The sequence below is a fragment of the Pseudorca crassidens genome, chromosome 16, assembly GCF_039906515.1.
Source record: "Pseudorca crassidens isolate mPseCra1 chromosome 16, mPseCra1.hap1, whole genome shotgun sequence".
Classification (NCBI taxonomy): Eukaryota; Metazoa; Chordata; class Mammalia; order Artiodactyla; family Delphinidae; genus Pseudorca; species Pseudorca crassidens.
In genome coordinates this window covers 38,416,660-38,429,523 of record NC_090311.1, presented here as the reverse complement: position 1 = coordinate 38,429,523, position 12,864 = coordinate 38,416,660, and the positions used below count along the sequence as shown (strand labels likewise).

General features: G+C 47.6%; 1 protein-coding gene across 11 annotated transcripts in view; it reads right to left on the bottom strand.

The window, feature by feature from the left end:
- The window catches only part of SGMS1 (sphingomyelin synthase 1), a 290,636-nt gene extending 278,087 nt beyond the window's left edge, over window positions 1-12,549 (bottom strand). For 7 of the 11 annotated variants that reach the window (XM_067710131.1, XM_067710122.1, XM_067710130.1 and 4 more), the window contains exon 1: window positions 11,328-11,597. The gene's annotated coding sequence lies outside the window, so the exon portion shown is untranslated. Of the gene's footprint in view, window positions 1-11,252; window positions 11,269-11,327; window positions 11,598-12,529 lie in introns of those variants that run through there. The other 4 variants (XM_067710126.1, XM_067710127.1, XM_067710125.1 and 1 more) reach the window with 3 other exon arrangements.
- Window positions 12,550-12,864: the final 315 nt, after the last annotated feature.

Below are 12,864 nucleotides of genomic sequence, written 5' to 3'. Positions count from 1 at the left end.
ACTACCTGGTCATGACATTTATCCGTGGACATGACTGTCTCCCCCACTGACCCCTCAGGAACCCAGACCCCATCTCACTCGTCTCTATATCTCCAGGCCTAACAGGGGTCTGGCCCATAACAGACCCTCACCGTGTGTTCACTCCCTGCCGCTGTAAATCCCTGGCTGAGGAGGTCTGGCGTATACGCTCAGGCCTGTCTGCCCTCCCCAGTCTTCCCTTGGCCCTCCCCCATTCTCTCTGCCCTGCCACGTCCCCTCACCAAGCACACAAGCTAATCCCGGCTACTGGGGTCACAGGAGAGCCGTGACAACTGGCACAGGGAAAATCTGGAACATTTCTTCCTAGATACAATTGACTTGTAATCCTAAGGTAATCCTAAGTCCCCATTTCCTACAAAACCTTTCAATTCTAAAAATTTCTAATTCCTCAGTTTTATGTGTAACATTCTTCAGATGGGGGAAGTGCAGTCTCAACTGCACAACAGAAAACTTTGGCTGGAGTAACAGTGGACCGCGCTTGGTGAGGGCTTCCTGTGTGTGAGGCTGTGTTATAATTGGACACACGGTAGCTATTTTACCTCACAACAGCTAGAGACAGGTACACAGCCCTTCTTTTTCTTTTCTTTTCTTTGTTTTTTTTAAGTGCCTTCCTACAAACAGTTTTCTACTACAATTAGCCCCGTCAGATAAGATTAGCTTCTGTCTCTCTATTGTCAGGCTATGTATCTTCATACACTTTTAATTTCTCTGTGCCTAAATTTTCCTACGGGGTTAAACAGTGGACACAAAGCCTTTTTTGTGCCTATGGCAGGGAGTGGGGAAGGTGGAAAATAGCAAAATAAAAACAAATCAGGCGGGACTTCCCTGGTGGCTCAGTGGTTAAGAATCCACCTGCCAATGCAGGGGACATGGGTTCGAGCCCTGGTCGGGGAAGATCCCACATGCCGCGGAGCAACTAAGCCCGTGTGCCACAACTACTGAGCCCGAGCTCTAGAGCCTGCGAGCCACAACTACTGAAGCCCGCGTGCCTAGAGCTCATGCTCTGCAACGAGAAGCCACCGCAATGAGAAGCCCGTGCACCACAACAAAGAGTAGCCCCCGCTCAACGCAATTAGAGAAAGCCTGCGCGCAGGAACAAAGACCCAACGCAGCCATAAATAAATAAATTTATAAACAAAAACAAACTCAGGTCATCTTCCTAAGGCGGGATGCATTTGACGGCAGTTCATGCTTCTAATAAATCTTGACTTGCATTTCCAAATTTTCTCTCCACCCCGGGTTATCACCCATCTAACCCATGGCACAAGCACTGGCAAGGACAGAAAGCAATTTCTGCGCTGCCCTGACTCAGACATCCCTCTGCTGGCATACACAAACAGGACCATGTGAGTTCAGTTTTTATTTCATGAGGTGGACAGTATTTAAAATTTCTCAATCTGAAATCATCTCACCTGACTGTAACTAGAAGTAGGAGCCGCTGGCTCTTCAGTGACATGAGTACTGCTTATGGAAGTGGCTCTCAAAGAGGGGTCCTAGGCCAGCAGAATCAGCATCATCTTGTCCTGGGACATGTAAACTACTAGGTCCCACCCCAAGCTACTTGCCTCAAAAACTCTGGTGGGGATGGGCCCAGCACAGGGTGTTTTAACAAGACTCCAGGTGATTCTAATATCTGTTGAAATCTGAGAACCATCAAGGGGGGCTGAGAAACCTCCAAGGTCATGGGAATGCCCTGCTGGGCTAATGTGTGCTTCACAATCCTAGGTAACTACAATGGCGCCCCACCAACAGCACTTACTCTGGTAATTTTTGTCAACTGGCAAAGGCTCCAGACGCTAAACTCTTTCAGGGCCCTCCTACTTTGTTGGGCAAATTACTCGTGCCCCACTCTCCTCACCTCTAAAAAGGGATAATAATAACATGCCTCTTACAGGACTGTCCGAAAGGGAAAAGGCTTAGACAGTGTGGCATGTGGTTCATCCTCAACAAGTGTGAATCCCTATGATTACTACACCTTTGCCAAAAGGTCAAATCAGAACTAGGAATACAGCAAAATAAAACCTGCTTCCTGCATGCTGATGTGAAAATTAATAAAGGGAAACCTGACTAAAATGGAGTCAGAAGGCCTGAAGGGGGAGCACCCATGCAGTACCACTGGATATTAATTTCAGGAAGAATTGTCAATTACACACCCTAGCAGAAGAATCATCAATGGGAAAGAATCACCAATTACAGGCCCCAAGAGGAAAAGAGGTACACTGCACCTCCCACAAGAAATCGACTACCCCAGCAATTTAGCCAAGGAGAAACCATCATCACCCTCAACCCTCACCTTTTTTCCAATGGACTTTCCTTCAAAACAACCCTTTCCAACTTCCTCCTTTTTCTCTATAAAATAACATTACTCTCCTTTGTTTGTTGGGCTTGCGTATGACTTTTGCCATGGCTTACTTGTCCTGAATTGCAATTCTCTGCTATTCCCAAATAAACCCACTTTGGCCAGTAAAATAACCATAATTTTTAAGGTCAACACTAGCTACCTGACTGAGGACATTCAGGACCGAGAGACAGCACCTGGCTTCATTGTCTGTCAAGCATTTACTTGCTCAGTCTACAACTGAGCACCCACCACATGCCCGGCAACCTGCAGAAAAAGGATCCTCTCTCCAGTACTGTGCCTCTGACAGTCTTTCTGGACATCCAACAACTCCGGGGCATAAGGCCTCAAATACCTCATGGGAGATAACGGGAGGAACGCAATGAATGTTAACAAAAGTAGTCATAAGAACAGCTAACATTTATATTGTGATTACCTTGTGCCATGAACTAAGCACGTGACAAAGGTTAACTTACAGTCCTCAACCTCTGAGGTACCTGCTGTTATGAGACCCACCAATGAGGATTAGGGAAACTGAGGCACATAAGGTTTACATAACTTCTCTAAGGTCCTACAGCTCCTAAATGATAAGGCCAAGACCTGAACTCAGGAACAGTGCTCTTAACCTCTATATTATATGACAGAGAGCTATTAGTTACCTAGGTATCTACTAGCCACTTGTTGTCACTGTTTCCAAAGCAATGATTTTTAAGACACTTAAATTTAGGCACACAATCCACTGTCATGGAGTTCAATACTAGGCTCCCAAAGCCCTGGACAGAAATGCTAATGATACTTGGTTTCTCAGGCCCCTTCACTCCCCCCTAATCTAATTCTACTCAAGTCAAAGTCTCACAGACTGGACAGCTACATGTGACAGAATGAAATTAGAACATACTCTAACACCATATACAAAAATAAACTCAAAATGGATTTAAGACCTAAACGTGAGACCAGAGACTATAAAACTCCTAGAGGAGAACATAGGCAAAACAGTCTTTGACATATATCGCAGCAATATATTTTTGGATCTGTCTCCTAGAATAATGGAAATAAAACAAAAATAAATAAATGGGGCCTAATTAAATTTAAAAGCTTTTGCACAGCAAAGGAAACCATAAACAAAATGAAAAGAGCACCTATGGACTAGGAGAAAAATATTTGCAAAGGATGCTACCAACAAGGGATTAATTTCCAAAATATACAAACAGCTCATACAGCTTAATATCAAAAAACAAACAACCCTATCAAAAAATGGGCAGAAGACCTAAAGAGACATTTCTCCAAAGAAGACATACAGACATACAAGCACATGAAAAGATGCTCAATATCGCTAATTATTAGAGAAATGCAAATCAAAACTAGAATGAGGTATGACCTCACACCAGTCAGAACAGTCATCATTAAAAAGTCCACAAATAATAAATGCTGGAGAGGATGGGGAGAAAAGTGAACCCTCCTACACTGCTGGTGGGAATATAAATTGGTAGAGCCACTATGGAGAACAGTATGGAGGTTCCTTGAAAAACTAAATATAGGGCTTCCCTGGTGGCACAGTGGTTAAGAATCCGCCTGCCAATGCAGCGGACACGGGTTCAAGCCCTGGTCTGGGAAGATCCCCCATGCCGCGGAGCAACTAAGCCTGTGTGCCACAACTACTGAGCCTGTGCTCTAGAGCCTATGAGCCACAACTACTGAGCCTGCGTGCTGCAACTACCAAAGCCCACGCGCCTAGAGCCCGTGCTCCGCAACAAGAGAAGCCACTGCAATGAGAAGCCCGTGCACTGCAACAAAGAGTAGCCCCCGCTCGCCGCAGCTAGGGAAAGCTGGCACGCAGCAACAAAGACCCAACACAGCCAAAAATAAATAAATTTATTAAAAAAAAAAAACTAAATATAGAGTTACCATATGGTCCAGCAACCCCACTCCTGGGCATATCCGGAGAAAACTCTAATTCAAAAAGATACATGTACCCCAATGTTCACTGCAGCACTATTCACAATAGCTAAGACATGGAAGCAGCCTAAATGTCCATTGACAGATGAATGGGTAAAGAAGATGTGATGTGTGTGTGTGTGTGTATATATATTCAGTGGAATATTAGCCATAAAAAAATGAAATGCCATTTGTAGCAACATGGATGCACCTAGAGATTATCATACTAAGTGAAGTAAGTCAAAGACAATTATCATATAACATCATTTATAAGTGGAATCTTAAAAAATGATACAAATGAACTTATTTACAAAACAGAAATAGACTCACAGACATAGAAAACAAACTTACGGTTACCAGAGGGGATAGCAGTGGGGGGCAGGAGAGGGGGAGATAAATTAGGAGTTTGGGATTAACATATAAACACTACTATATATAAAGTAGGTAAACAACAAGGATCTTCTGTATAACACAGGGAGCTATATTCAGTATATTGTAATAACATAATGGAAGACAATCTGAAAAAATATATATATACATATGTATGTATAACTGAATCACTGTGCTGTACACTTGAAACACAACATGATAGATTAACTATACTTCAATTAAAAGAAAAAAAAACTCTCACAGAACAGCATTTCTCCCTACTCATAACTCCCCTGGTACCACACCACTTAACCTTAATTATAAGCCATCCGTCACATAGAGTTCTCTGTTTCTTACACATTGGTCTTTTCTTCCCTACTGGACTGTAACATTCTTTGGAAGTATCCATACTTTCTGTGAAACCCCACAAAATTAGGGAGAAGCATGGACTTACATGTACAGAATTGGAGAGGGTTACACAGTTAATTGGTTGGCTTATTCACTTTGCTTTTCTGACACTTGTTTATCAATCTCTAAGAAGTAGCATAAAAGTATGAAGCTTTTGCTATTGAAAGCCAGCATTAGGGGAGGTGTTACACCAACATTTACTGAGCAGCAAATGTTTCAAGATTTGTACTCCCTGCCTCTCCTACATTATCTCATTTAAAGGCCTCAGCAGCTCAGCAGCCTTGTACAGGAGGCTGCTGGGATCTAGCTTGAGGAACGAGGAACCTGGGGCCACCAAAGGTGAGAACTTGCCCAGTGTCACTCAAGGTCAGTGAATGGAGAACAGAGATTGAAACAACATCTGTCCCCCAAGCCCCTACACTCTGCCTTCCTCTAATGTTCAGACTAAAAAGCCCAAGCTCAAATTCTCCTCGAAACAACACATTACTTTTGTAAAAAATGTTGTGATAGAGAAAATTTTAAACTCTATTATATGTGATTTAAAAAAGATGGGGCAACCATGTTCATGGATAGAATTACAACATTAAGAAGGAAGAAATGTCAATTCTCCCCCATGTTAGACTATCCATTCAATGCAGTGCCAATCACATTTCCAAGACTTTGTTGAGAATTTGACAAGCATTCCAAAATGTATATGGAAGAAAAAAGATCCACAAATAACTAAGTTCTGAAAAAGAAGAGCATAGAAGGGGCTCACCCTGCCATATAAGACACACTGCAGAGCTATAATAATAAAAATAATTTGGCACAGAAATAGACAGATGACTGGGACAGACTAGAGAACTTAAACCCTGTGAGGAATCTCAAAATCTGAAAATGCAAACTAACCAATTTGTGGCAGAAAGCAGACCAGTGGTTGCCTGGGCCTGGGGACAAAGGGAGGGATGGAAGGCAAATGGGAAGTTTCAGGGTGAGGGAAATGCTCTGGATCTTGACTGTGTGGTTTCACAGGTATGCACATCTGTCAAAATTCATTAGATTGTACACTTTAAAGGTACAGGTGAAGTTTACCATACATAAATTATAACTCAATAAAGTAGAAAAAAACAGACTCATGTGCATGTGGGAACCTGATGTATGGTAGAGGTGGCTCCACATTCATCCCTAAAATACTAGAAAAAAAATACACTGGTTAATGATTTTGGGAAAATTGGCTCACAAAATGGAAAGGAAAAAATAACACCAGATTCTTTCCGTATACCGTATATTAAGACGAACCTCAAACAGATTACAGCCCTCACTGTGAAAGGTAAAAGCAGCAAGTTGGCAGAAGAAAATACAGAATATATTTGTAATCTTGGGGTAAGGAAGAACACCTTAAGATTCCTAATCTACAAAAAGCAAAAATTAATGGCATTGGGCTATATCAAAATTTAAAATTTCTGAAAGTTACCACTGATAAAGTTAATAGATAGCAGAATGAGATTAATATCTAGGATATTTAAGACATCTGCAAATCAATACATTAGAAAAGCAGACTAAAGCCAAAGAAATTGTAATAGCTAACAAATATATTAAAAGATGCTCAAATTCATTAAGAAATTACATAAGTTCACGTTAAAACAATAAGAAGCCATCAAATACTGGTAAAATCAGAGAGATGGTTAGTATCAACCACTAAGGAGGATGTGGTGATTTAGGAGCACTTGATGCACTGCTGTGAGAGTGTCAACCAGTCCAGCAACACTGGAGACTAATTTGGCAGTATTTAGTAAAAACAGGTGTGTTTGTTCTCTTTTACCCAGCCCTCCCACGCTTGGGTAGATACCCTTAGAGCAGTGTTCCTCAAACCTTCCTATGCACCAGAGTCTCCGGGCTGGATGTGCTAAAACACAAATTGATGGGGTCTGTCCCAGGGTTTCTGATTCAGGAGGTCTAGGTTAGGTCCCAAGCACCTACAAGTCTAACAGTTCCCAGGTGAGGCTGATGCTGCTCGGTATGGACCCCTGTAAGAACCACCACCCTAGAGATGTTCTCACAGGCATCGTTAAGAGATGCTGCAGGATATTCCTTCATCACAGCTTTGCTCATGGTAGCAGGAATGGAGGTGACCTAAGTGTGCATCATTAGAAAAATGGGTAAGTAAAACTAGTGGGTACATAGCAGGCCAGCCGTAAAAAGCAGCAGTCATAGCGATGCACTGGATAAACCTATACTAACATAGATCTCTCCAATAAAATGTTGAATTAAATTCTTTTGACTTTTATGAATGTCTGAAAATTTCCCTAACAAAAAGTTTTAATATTGAATGGAAAAGCAACCGAATAAAAACATAGCAGCACAGCACTACTTACCTGAACTGAAAACATGCACACAAGAACACAACATCTTTAACAAGGACAGAGACATACCCAAGAACATCCGACACAAGAGAGGAAGTTCCTCTGACGGAGAGGGGAATGAGAGTGGGAAAGAAGGAAAAAACAAAACAAGAAAGGGGCTTTGCACAGGGAGATCTTATGCCAAAAACTGAAGCATGTTAACTCAACCCTCAGCACCAGGAAGTCTCAAAGGTGAAAACTACCTCACCTATATTTACACACAATGGTTGCTCCAGTGAAAGCCCTCGGAAGCTTTGCAGGCTAAGGGGGCAGATCACCTTGCCACGAGAGAGGGAAGGGGAATCTTCCTGAAATACAAGCTTGGGGTGATTTCAGGCCCCCAGAATTCAACCTGCTACTGAGCCCTGGACTTTCCCTGTGTGACATATTAGTATTTAAAAAGAAGCTGGGATGCTTAGCTTTTGGCAAAGGGTGTATGTGTCTACGTCTGTGTCTGTGTCTCTTGTCAGAGTGTGTGTGCACGTGTGGGTCTGTGGATTTGTGTGTGGCTATGTGTGTGTGTGTGTGTGTGTGTGTGTGATGTGTGTATCTGTGGAGGGAAAGAGGACTAGGGAGGGGAGCAGAGCACTCCAGCACAGACCGAGCCACACCTGTTGATCAGCCATTTGATTCTGTTTTACTGAAACCAGAAGTCACAGTCACAAAACCAAGCCACCTTCTTGGCCCCACCCACCCTCCTCTTCCCTTTTCTTCACCCTCTCCTCCCCGACATCCAACGCTTTTTCCTAACTGCCACATCTAAATATGCTCCTCTGGTGACTGGGTAGCTAGCTTATTAAAGTGACACACTTTACAGCCAAAATTCTTGGGATGTGGTAGGAGACGATAAATGACTATTTATGTTCCTGACCAAGGGCCTTAACAGAAAAGTCCAAAATCTTTAAGACCAGGTATGCCTTACCAGTTCTTCCAGAAGAGACTGCTGTGGCTACAGCTACCATACAAAAAAGGCAAAGAGAGAGCCAACTACAATCTGTCATGCCCCCCACAAGGTCACGCTGGCCACAGCTTTTTAGGACCATCGAATAGTTTATCATATGAAGTGGTGGAAAAGTGTATGGGACGATGAAAAAAGAAAGGTCAGCACTAGTAGAATTTATGTGAGAAAATGCAGCAGCTTTAAGTAAATGAGCCCATGCCAGGAAAGTATGTCTTTAGGGGAAGAAGAAAGAGCTTAACAACTGGAGGAAGGCACAGAATAGCAAAGGTAAAATGCAGAATGAGCTGGACAAACACTCAGGCCTCCCTCAAAGACGGGCCAGGTTATCCCCCTGTGCAAACAAGCCAGAATTTTTATTCCCAAAACACTGTTTTGTCTCTTCTATGGCAGCACTTTTCATTGGATGATAAAGGCTTAGGAATTCTACAGTTTTCCTGAACTGTTTTGTATAAAATGAAGTTTTATAAAAAAAAGCGTATTTGATATGCAGCCGGAGCACTTTTTAATTTAAAAAAATGTATAATGGTCATATGTAAGAGTCTTCTAGGTTTTCATGAGATATGTAAGCAAAACAAGCTTATGTTTTTTCCATTGACATGCAGGATCTGTCACAATTTTAAAATTAAGGGACTTAACCAGGAAAAAAGTAAAAGGGTTGAGGCTTCAAGCTAAGGTCAACATAGGCAATTTTGACGTATGAAAACATACAAAGTTCTTTAAACGTCAAAACTTACTGACAAGCTTCTAATACGAAAAATTATTTAAATTTCAGTTGAATGAGTATCTACAAGTTAGGCACTGCTCAAGATGCTAGAGATCCTCCAATGAATAAGACATTTCTTTAATAACTGTGTCCCTTTAATGTCATTTATCCATCCCTTGAATTAATTTTTAATGCTTTCTGATGTTTGAAATAGCTCACTACCAGCAATGAAAAACTGCAGAAATACATCTTACTATTTTACTAAAAATGTAAATTTCTAATCTCTGAAGCAGAAACAGAAGGAAAAGACTTTCTCTGCTTTACATACTGCTATCATTTTCTGCACATTAATTAATTACTTAAACTGTGCATGGTGGCAGCTGCCACTTCCTGCTATCCAACGGGTCAGAGAACTGGAGAGATTCAAAAACATGCTAGATAGTTTAAGAGAGACAGGGAAGGAACCCAAAAACCCAGGGCCTCCTGCCATAAACAGAAAGCAAGATAAGGAAAGTGAGCTGCTCTAGGCAGAAGAGTCTCCTGGAGATTCCCCTGAAGCTGCTGCCGCTTGCTCGCTGGCTTGCTGGCTTGCTTGGCCAAGGTATGGCTTCAGGGCTGGAAGGCTGCCACCTGCTGAATCACCAAACATCTCTGGGCTTCCCTTGGAGCACTGACCAGACGGGGACCCATCCCCCGCCAGGCTTCTCCCGTGAACACCTTCCTCCCCGAACCAATGAAACGCCTAGCCCTCTCCCCTTCCGCCAAGCCAAAACAGCCAACCAACCTCGTTATGTCTGGGCAGCCCTAGGCAACTCCCATCGCGTCGCTACGTCACCAGTCCCACTCCTCTCTTTCTGTCCACTCGGTCCCCCCCGAATGTTCAAACCCCAGTGCCAAGAAGCGTGGGGAGTTCACAGCACACCATGACGGGCACTTGCCACTTCCACACCCAGGCAGCCAACCCCAAACACCCCCAAGTCCGCAAGCAAAATAACCTGCAAACAGCTCTAAAGGTCCAGCAAGGTAAATGTCAAGGGAGCTAGAATAGTAAGCAGGTCCCATAACATAGAAAACAAACTTCCCTTTCAGAAAACAGCCTTCACTCTTGGTTTCGTAAGTGTGTACTGCTGAAGTCGGTACTATCTGAAGGTGAAAAGAAACATCTGAGAAGCACCTGCATGGGTTCTCTTCACTCCCTCCGGCCCTGGCAACCCTCATCCGGATTTTTACTTGACACTCCCACGACGGAAACAAGCTTTAACCAGAACGCGCCTGTGTGAATCCGTTAGCTGGACCAGGACACCCTACCCGGTCCACCAGAAGAAGCAGAAAGCCCGAGTCTGGGTTAAGAAGGTGGGAGAAACAGCCGCTGTTGTCGCTGCTCTGCCCTTGACACGTCGCCTTGGAACCGCGGAGACCCCTCACTCACGTGAAGGGCCGCGTCCTGGAGAGAATGTCCAGTTCCAGGCTGCGCTGATGGCTCCTCCAGGCCTTACCTGTAAACACGCTCACCCGTGGGGACAGCCCCGCAGGGTGTCAGAGCCACCCCCAACCTGGAGGCTGTTAAATGGCCTGCGGAGGGGGGCTCGCCCCGCAGGGAAAGGGTTCCCACCTGTTATGTTGTCCGGGGACATCGAGGCGGGGCGGGGAGGGTACCCGAAACCCAGGGCGCCTGGCCGGCTGCGATCGGACCCAGAGGTACCAACTGTCACGCCGCCAGCCGGGCGGTGGGGGTAGGCCCGTGATTTGGGGTCGGACCCTGCGGGTCTCCGGACCCCCGCCGCGCCACTGCCCGAAGGCTCCTCGCCTCGCGGTTCTTCGGCCCCTCCACCGTCTGCTCGCCCCAAACCGACAGTAGGCAGCCTTCCAGCCCGCACGCAAGACCTCTGAAAAGGTGCCCACTGACGCCTCCGCCTTTCTCCCTGCCTCAACTTGGTCCGGGAGCCCCGCGGGCTCCCCGCCCGCTCGGAGCCCCGAGCCCGGCCGCGGGACCGCCCCCCACCCCGCGCCCACTCCTCCCCTGGCGCGGTGGCGGAGTGGGGGGACTGCCCGCCAGGTACGCGCGAGGCAAGGCGCTGGCTGCGCTCACGCCCCCTCGCCCCGGGGCTGCCCGCACACCTTTCCCAGGCCCGGGAGCGGGGGTGTCCGATCGGCCCCCGGCGAGCGGCTCTCTCCCGCCGCCCCACGACTCACTTGCACCGGAGTCGCGGCAGCCGCCGGAATTCCGCTCGCCGAGCCCCCCGCTGCGGGATGAAATCCGGGGCAGGGCAGAGTTGGGGCTCCACACCCGGAACGCGCTGTCAGGCCGGCTCGTCGGCCGCAAGGGGAGAGCAGCCTTCCCTGGCCGGCCCTTCCCGCTCCCGTCCTGGCCCCCGCCGACGCCGACGCCGCCGCCGCTGCCCGGCCGCTGCCTAGCTGGTGCGAACGCTTCCGACTTGCCACAGCGAGCCTCCCGGGCTGCCGAGCATGCCCAGTCCGCTGCACGAGCCGGCCCAGCTACCCGCGCGACGCAAATCCGCTTCTCCGGGTGTTCGCTGCGGCCAGGAGGGCGGGGCGGGCGGGGTCTGCGGGGAGCTCATCCCAGGACCCAGGGGGGACCCGAGCCAGACTGCGCACCTAGGGGCTGGCGAGGCTTGGCGCCCTGTTATTTTACTTTCAAGTAATTGGAAGCTTGGGAGGCGGACGTGTTCCCCAACGACGAGAAAGGCCCAGCTTGCACATTTTTAGGGGGCCGTTGAGTCAGGCCGGACGGGAGCCGAATTTTACGGTCGGGGGCAGTATACCATTTGGGGCAGAGCCGGAGAGTTGAAGAGCTAGAGCTGGTCAGAACAGAGAACGCAAACTCGGCCTTCCGGAGACCCGGCTCGCGGGCACGAGTTTGCGAGCTACCCGAGTCTCTTCCCCACCGAGCCTAGGAGTGCAGCACTTGGAATTAACTCGAAATTGATCATATTTTTAAATTTAAAAAAAAATTTAATAAAAAATGTAGAAAGGGCGGACCGCAGACTCTACAGCCCATTTTCAAATCTCTATTCACAGATTCACTCCAAAAACAATGAATCAAGGCGAGTAAGGCCCGAATAGCTCCAGTCGTATAGGGCGAGGTTCAGGCCTCTACAGGGCCGCCCCACCCCGACCCTTCCCGGCCCCACCTCCTGCCAGCCCCACCTCCTGCCGACCCCACCTCCTGCCGGCCCCGCGGAGTTGCGGGAAAAACCTGGAGAGCTGCCGTGCCCGGGCCGGAGCACTGCGCATGCCCAGTGGCCCGACCTGGTGCAGGTCGCCCGAAGCAAGGTTTTTCTCGGCTCTCTAAGCGCGACCCCAGCGCCCGGGTTAGGGGCGGACCGTGGGGAGAACTGGCTTTCCGCTTCGGGGCCCTCCCTTCGTGTCCGTACCGTTCTGTACCCCGGTGGCGGAGAGGCAACCCGGGGCTGCGCGTCCCGCTGGGTCCGGGACTCGGCGAGCGGGGGAGGGGGCGTGCAGCGGCATCGCCGTGGCACGTGACTGTCCGTGGCGCTCCGGGCAGCCATCTTCCGCTCGGCCATCGGTCCGTGGGCGATCGGAACGGACCGGAGAGCTGGCGGGATGGGGGCAGAGAGCTCTGCTCCCCGCCACGCCCACCCGCCGGACTCCATATGCTCCGCACCTGCCTCCGCCCCGCCCGGGAGAGCGGGAATCGCGGCACTGGCCCCGGGTTTCTGAGAGGACAGGCTCCCGCGCGGGCTAAAAA